This window comes from Pygocentrus nattereri, chromosome 14 (genome assembly GCF_015220715.1).
Source record: "Pygocentrus nattereri isolate fPygNat1 chromosome 14, fPygNat1.pri, whole genome shotgun sequence".
In the NCBI taxonomy this organism is placed as follows: Eukaryota; Metazoa; Chordata; class Actinopteri; order Characiformes; family Serrasalmidae; genus Pygocentrus; species Pygocentrus nattereri.
The window spans coordinates 33,534,519-33,543,125 of NC_051224.1; positions in this window are offsets into that span (position 1 = coordinate 33,534,519).

An 8,607-nucleotide genomic window follows, 5' to 3' on the forward strand; every position below is an offset into this window, starting at 1 on the left:
ACATTTTGAGGTGATAACTGAGTTTTTCCGACGACAGTTTTCCAAGGTAAAAGACGCAACTTGGTTACGTAACCTGACGCAACCTCTGCGCAGTCTACGCATTCTGCGGAAGCTGACGCGTAGAGTTAAACGGGTTAAACGCAGCGTTGGAGCGGATATGGCTCGCTGTTAGAAGGTCCGTTATGGGTAATAATTTGCTGTCGTGGTCTATTAAGGCTTATTGTGAAATTACAACGTGTAATATTTTCAGCAACCGTTTAACGAACCCTTTCAAACGTTCAAAAGATTGGAAAATGAGCTAAACCGTCTCTGTGCTGGGCGAGTGTGATTGTATTAATTACTCAGTGCAGGTCCAAAGTCCACTCGCGGTGTCACGTTGTTGTTTACCTTTTACTGAGAGCATTCTGGTGTGCGAAAGATCAAATAAAAGAGTCGAATTAAACCGAATAATAAAAAATACATATGAGACCGAAACAACGTGACGCGAAAGACCCTCAAAAGTTTCTGAAAACTAGAAACATTTGAGGAGTTTGTGTTTTTCATCGGTGTTGGGTGCCACCTAGTGGTCACAAGTGGTTTCCCATGTGCTGCAAAGCTTCTTCTCTTTTAAAACTCTAGCTAAGCTTCACACAGTTCATAGCATCATCAGCGTGCAGTGTGTGATAATGCTTTAATAAGGGGTTTGTAGCTGATTTGCTGAATGTAAATGGTGAATTGTATCAATATAAGGAACTCATAAGTATATCGGGATGCTGGATGTAACTGGTCAACCAGCACAGTGACCAGCTTGCCAACTGGACAGACTGGTCAACCAAGTCTCGAAACATAGCGTGAACTGGTAAGCTGTTCCAGCTTTCCCAGCAGAGTGGAACTGGTCACGGAAGGCTTTTAATACTAGCATATCATTTAATATTTACATTTAGCAGACGCTCTTATCCAGAGCGACTTCCAAGAAGTGCTTTGTCTATCTAGAGAAAGTATCTTTGATAGTTACCAGTAGGTTAGAGAGAAGTCCTGAGATCAGATACTGCTAAGAAACAAAGTCACTGTTGATACCCAGAGAGAAAGGAACACAGTTGAACTCAGAACAGTGCAGTACAATACAGTAAACTACACTACACAGTGCAATACAATAAAATATCAAATATAAGTGCCGCACAATACATTACAATCAGTACTTAATTCAGTGCTCATTTAAGTGCTGTGTAAAGAGACGGTCTTCAGTCTGCATTTGAATATAGAGATTCTGCTGTACAGTCAGTCAGTAGGAGTTCATCCCACCACCTGGGTGCCAGTACAGAGAAGAGCCTCGATGCTTGTCTTCCCCACGCCTTGAAGGATGGCGGGTCAAGCCGAGCTGTACTTGAAGCTTGAAGGGCTCATGGTACAGTTTGAGATTTCACCATTGCCATCAAGCAGGTAGGGGCTGGTCCAGTTTTGGCTTTGTGGGCCAGCATTAGGGTTTTAAATCTGATGGGTGCAGCTACAGGAAGCCAGTGAAGGGAGCACAGCAGTGGGGTGACATGGCTCATAAATCCATTTGCACAAAGCAAATCATCACTGTGTAATTTGTGATTTTGAAAGTCATTCATAAATAAATAAATAAGCTGACTGACTGAGTCCGAATTGGATTTGATCTTTTCTACACTGGTTGACTGAAAACCTTCCTAAACACAAGGCTATATAAACCCAAAGGGCTCTAGCGGGCTGCAGTTAGGAGCTCTGGCCTCCAGGGGTCCCCAGAAGCTGGATGGTGAACAGTGACCGGCCGCTTTTTCAGACGCTCTGGTTCCGGAAGTAAAAATCCCCTTCATTTCCCCCATATATATTGAAAAGATCTTTATATAAAGAGTTTTAAGCTTTCGACCGAACCAGTCCGCTCCCAGAAAAATCATGGCGTTATAAAAGTTCAATCGGAGCCAAAAAAAAAAAGATTTTGAAAAACGGAGATGAAGGCAACGGTCCGTGGCGGCGTAGCTAACGTGTTTCAGAATGAACTACATATCCCACACAGCACTGCGAACAGTTTCAACCAATCACTTGTGCGCTTTTTTTCGTAAGTTATATCCATTTTTTTGCGGATATTGCTGTTTTTTATTATTATTATTATTATTATTATTATTATTATTATTATTATTATTATACTTTTATGTTCATTTAATATTTAAACTGTATCATTCTTTTCCACAATTCTTTTATTTCCTCTTTGGTTCTTAGCGGTCGTGGTATGGTGCAGATACGTGGGAAGTGGGGGACCTGAGGGGGCTGCAACACTCCCTGATATTAGGACTGCAACTGTTAATATAGATTTATGACAGCGTATTTAACGTGTTTCACAATGAACCACATATCCCAGACAGCACTGCGAACAGTTTCAACCAATCACTTGTACTCCTTTTTTTTTTTTTTTTTTTTTTGCAATCGTGTGTTTCCTCTAAACTTTTGCGGATAATGCTGTTTTATCATTATTATTATAGTTTTATGTGCATTTAACGTTTAAAATGAATCATTCTAGTTGTGAACAAGTTATTTCCTCTGTGCTTTCACGGTTCTTACCAGTCATGTATGATACGTGGGAAGTGGGGGAGCTGAGTGGGCTGCAGGACTCCCTGACATCAGGAATGCAACTGTTCAAATGATAATTGTTATAAAATGTTCTGGACTTTTTTGAATAATATGAGCATAGTAAAGACCCATCTGTGCTTGTTTTAATAGTCATAAGTCGATCATTGACCATTCTAAACCTGAAAGAGGACAAACATACATGGGACATCACAAAAAGAGATCTCTCTTGAGAGACACTGACAAAAGACAAATTTTGTAAGAACAATAAAAGTTTTCACGAGTGATACGATCGGTTAGATTATAGAGATTCTTTTTATAAACACTTTGTGCAACATGTTTTCAGCACGTTTGGGTCAGTTTCAGCTTCAGGTGGGTTTAAGTAAACTTTTGGCTGTCTGTTCTGTTTCACTTTGTGTGGAGCGAGGAGCTCTTACTTTAATGTCCTTCACCCTAATTAAACTTCTGTAACCCCCCCTCCCCCCCAACCCCTCTATTTAACCCTAATTGGCTTCTATGGTCAAACATGCTTTGTTTCATTCATTGTTGACGACCGAGTTCAACAGTTTGTTGCAACTGCATTTTTCTCTTTTCCTATTGTTTCATCAAGTTGGGAATGATTGACATGCAGCTAGGCCTATCAAGAAAACAGCTGAGAAGGTTGCTAATGCTGTTAAACAGATGATGATTAGCATGTCAAGGAGATCTTGTCAGTATGTGTGAGGCAAATCTGTGTTTAAACAGGGTCCTATTCATCAGTGACAAGTATTTGCAATGACATGTAGTGACATCTCCATTTACAGCTTTACAAGCTGTAAGACAAAGGCCCAGTCCCATTTCACCCCTCACCCCTACCACTTTGCCCTTAGCCCTCCGTTTTGCGCATTCACATCTAGGGTGAGGGTGTCCCATTTCTTGTTGAGATGGAGGGGTAGGGCGAAGTGTTAGGGCTACATGGCTCTCCAAACTGAGGTTTTTCAGAGGCTCACTATAAACGTAGTGGAATAAAAAAACAAAACATAACAAAAAAAATGGCAAGATGGCTGCGTGAGCAACCAAAGAAACCCATAATTGTGAAAAGTTTCTCAGTTAAAAATTACAATAACCATTGTATTAACGTAGTTTAGTGTCGGTTCAATGTATGTTTGGTTGTTTTCTTCATAACAAGCATAAAAAATCACTAAAGTAAGCTAATGTCTCGGTAGCTAGTTAGCTAACTTTCCCCGTTCCACCTTAAAGAGTAGCTGTTAATGAAATTTGAGGGTGGTCCCATTTCGTAGAGCAAGATTTCAACCACTACCCATTGTAACTCTGTTCCAAGGGGTAAAGGGAAACAAGGGGTCGAGATAAAAAGAAGAAATGGGATCGGGCCAAAGAGTTGCCGAGTGACCTGAAAGCAGCCAAAACTACTTCTTCAGAGAACAATAAGCTATGAACTGCACTGCAATCTGATTCATTCCTATACCCCTTGCTTATATGCCCTCTGCTTAAAAACAAGCACAGAGATGCGCATCTAAGATTTGTGTGCAAGCATTTAGAAGAATCATAACTGCTTGGGAACCATGTACTCTAGCCTGATGAAACAAAAATACAACCCTTTGGCTATCATCATGTTTAGAGAAAGAAGGTTGCATTTATTAACCCAAGAACAGCATTCCCACAGTGAAGTATGGTGGTGGGAGCATCATGATGTGGGGCATATTCTTTGCAAAAGGCTCTGGGGCAAAACACTTCATTAAAGGAAACATGTGTGGAGCAGGAGATATTAGAGGAGAATTTAATCTCATCAGCCAAGAAAGGGGAGAATGTGAAGATTTTAATGAGATGATGATCCCAAACATACAACCAAAACAACTCAAGACTTTTTGGAAAAGGTGAAGGTCCCACTCTACATACTTGAACCCCCCTAATAATTCATGGAGGGTTTTGAAATTGCTGCAAAAAGAGAATTGGCTCTTACCGTAGATCATTGTAGCTATAATTTTCAATGGCTTTGCAGCAATGTACAAATGTAATTTCGGTGAAGGTGTCTTCATAATTATACATGCAGTTAAAAGACATGTTTGTAAGCCTGAAGTGGATACATGCGCTTATATTGTATATTAAATAATAAAAACAAAAGTGTCTGAATACATGTTTCCCTACACTGTGTGTAAAATGTGGCTTACAGTCTAAGCATTGGCCCTGTCATCAGGAGATCATGAGTTCGATCCCTACTGATGCTACAACCATGCCTGGGAGTCTATGAGCCTCGCTTTCTCTAGGTGGGCAGGTTAGCCCTCACTTTCCCTTACAGCACTCATCACGAGGTTAGCTAGCACAGGCATCTGAGAGTATATGAAATGGCAATAAAAACAGAAAACAGTGATTAGTGAAAACAACACATTACTTAGTGTTTTACTTCCTAAATTTTATTGTTGTTATTTTTTTGGGGGGATAAATACACCAATCAGACATAACATTATGACCACCTCTTTGTTTCTATGCTCACTGTCCATTTAATCAGCTCCACTTACTATATAGGTGCACTGTGTAGTTCTACAGTTACAGACTGCAGTCCATCTGTTTCTCTGATACTTTGTTAGCCCCCTTTTACCCTGTTCTTCAGTGGTCAGGACCCCCATGGACCCTCAGAGCAGGTACTATTTGCGTGGTGGATCATTCTCAGCACTGCTGTAATGCTGACATGGTGGTGGTGTGTCAGTGTGCATTGCGCTGGTCTGACTGGATCAGACACAGCAGTGCTGCTTAGTGTCACTGCTGGACTGAGAATAGTCCACCAACCAAAAATATCCAGCCAATAGGGTCCTGTGGGCAGCATCCTGTGGCCACTGATGAAGGACTAGAGGATGATCAACACAAACTGTGCAGCAGCAGATGAGCTATCGTCTCTGACTTTACATCTACAAGGTGGACTGATGAGGTCTAATAAAGTGGACAGTGAGTGGACACAGTGTTTAAAAACTCCAGCAGCACTGCTGTGCCTGATCCACTCGTACCAGTACAATACATACTAACCTACCACCACCACATCAGTGTTACTGCAGTGCTAAGAATGATCCACCACCCATGGGGGCCCTGACCACTGAAGAACAGGGTAAAACGGGACTAACAAAGTATCAGAGAAACAGATGGACTACAGTCTGTAACTGTAGAACTACAAAGTGCACCTATATAGTAAGTGGAGCTGATAAATGGACAATGAGCGTAGAAACAAGGTCATAATGTTATGCCTGATCAGTGTTTATGCTTATTCCAAATATGATGACCACAACACATTCCAAAAAAATTTGGACGAGAGCCTGTTTACCACTGTGTTACATCACCTTGCAATTCAACAGCACTTAACCATTTTGAGACTGAAGACATCAATTAATCCAGTTTTGAAAGTGAATTTTTTTTTGCCATTCTTCAGTTACACAAGTCTTCAGCTGTGCAACTGTACAACTCCATATTATTACCCATGGTTTTGTAATGGGATGTCCAACAAGCTTATATGGGTGTGATAGTCAAGTGTCCACATACGTTTGGCCACACTGTGTAATTAACTCCTGCGGCAACATCTAGGCCTGGAACATTTGACCCACATCTACAGCCGATCAAAGACAAATGTGGTGACTTTCTCATAAACACGGCATGACAGTGAGGCTAACTGTTCGGATTGTATGCACTGAAAGGTCCTTCTGTGACTGGACAAACCAGCGACTTCGCAGGCATGGAAGCTGAAGAAAAGCCCAACATAAAGAAGCGTATTTATCGAACTGCTGATCCAGGATCAGCTCTGTTCATTCATAGCCTGTCTATTCAAATGTAGTCCTGTGGATGTGAAAGGCTGAAACTGTTCACAGATCAGCAGCTTTACTGTAAGATAGTTGATGAATAGGTGCCAGTATGTGTTTTGTTCCAGCTGACAGCAAACAGCTCAACCCTGTTCCCTTATGAATACCAGAGCGTCGCCAAGCAGTTTTCTGTAGAATTAGCTTAATTTTAATGTATGTTTTCTTTTTCGGTGAGGTGAACGTATTACAGTCAATGTAAAGTGAAGCAGCAAACTATGCAAAGGTAATAAAACATGCTGGCCAGTATGTGTTTCAGTGTAGCCTTGGACTGCTTACTATGCCATATCTTCATATAGTATACGGAATTCCTGCCAATCTCATGAATTAATAAATGAATGCTATCTTCACTTACAGCAGATCTCATCAGAGCATAGTCAGCATTAGAGATATTGATATAAATTACACTAATTTAAGCTCAGGCTGTCCAGAAAGTCCCTAATCTTCACAGTATTACATAATAGACTACAGCTTTTACTTTCAGCAATACTGAAAGGGAAATGCTACTGAATTTTAAAAATGTCTGCATAATTCAGTTGGTGATAGGAAGCAGGAGTTCTGATATAAACAATGAAAATAGTCTTTTTACTTGCTATATAAAATTACCAGTGAACCTACAAGTGTTTTGTGAGTTTATATATGTAATATTTACTCACTCATCATCTAGGCCGCTTATCCTCCTGGCTTGAAGGGGGGGGGGTGCTGGAGCGCTCATTTGGTGGAAGGTAGGAAACACCTCTGACAGGTCACCAGTGCTTCATATGTGTAATATTGATATTAATGAAATAGAGATGAAGCTGAAAAATGCAGAGGTAAAAAAATATCCAGCCCAGCACTACTCTGACATGAATCACAAGGAGGGGGTAATGTGGGAAGATGTGGCACACACGTACACACTCTTTGTAAACCATATCAGCATATCATGCATGGGAATATATTACAATAGACCTATAAAAGATTTCTATTTCCTGCCTTCCCCCTCGTGAGATTTCTCGCTCATTGCATTTTAGAAATAAAGTCACTATGTAAAAAGGGTCACAAAAGTCACTAAGTCTAGTGTCTTAGGCAGGGATGACGCAGGAATACAGTTACCAAAAAAGATTCAGTGGTTGTATGAGCCCATATTTCATATTCATATGAAACGTTTTGGCTGTAAAAAGAGACCCGTGGCTACAGCCCAATAGCCATGCCCTAAACATACCCCTGGGTCAGCTCCAGTTCTGGAGAGACCAAGACGGCTGCTATCAACACATGTCACAGAATAAGTGATGCAGCTTAAAAATCACCCCGTACCCCCACCCTTACTTTTATTTTCTGGGTTATGTTGTGTCTTGAAAAAATGTTTGGGGTGATGTTGTGGACTCGCTTGCCATTTGCTAGCTTCTGGTTCAGTTTTACACAGCAGTATTCTCTAAAACTAGGCAAGCAAGTGGTAGAAATGATTGGGGGATAACAGCAGCCAGCTCCCTCTGTTGGCCAAAGAAAGCACAACACAAGATATCTGCCCGTCTGCTTTGCTGCCAAGTCTTTCTTAGGTTCTTAGATTCGAGTGTGGGACAGCTACAGCCAGAGACAGGCCACCAAAAACAAGGACATCACACTAAGTGTGTCACGTCCTCAGAGCCACTTTGCATGACTGTCTATACTCCTCATGGAACCCCTTAGCAGACACCGCAATATGTTTTAGTCCAAAATGTTACCTCACATTACTGTAAAACAATGTCTTGGGCACTGGACAGCATGTATAATCATTTTACGTCATAGCTTTCTGTAAGGGAGCTTTTAGAGGCAGACGTCTGGTTCCTATTACCAACACTGTGAACAATTCTGACTCTGTAAGTTCCTCTAGAACGGAGCATTTCACACCAAACCATACCGAATGACTCTGCTGCCATCTTAACGACTAAATTATGCAGATATTTTCGGACAATAGGTGAAATTACCCTTTTAATTCAAGTATGTATTTGTTTGCAAGCTTGCTTAAGCGCTTACTCTTTACCTAAAGAGCTCTTCACAAAACGTACGTTCGCTGCAAACATGTTACAGCAGTCGAATGCTCCCCAATATTATAAATATAAAAATGTGAGTGATTTTTTAGTTGTAAAATGGCTTAAAATAAGCAAATAAAGTATGCAGGACATGCACGAAGCTAAAGCGCTACGTGAAAGCACGGCAGGAGAAAGCAGGTGACGTCACACTGTCAGGCCCC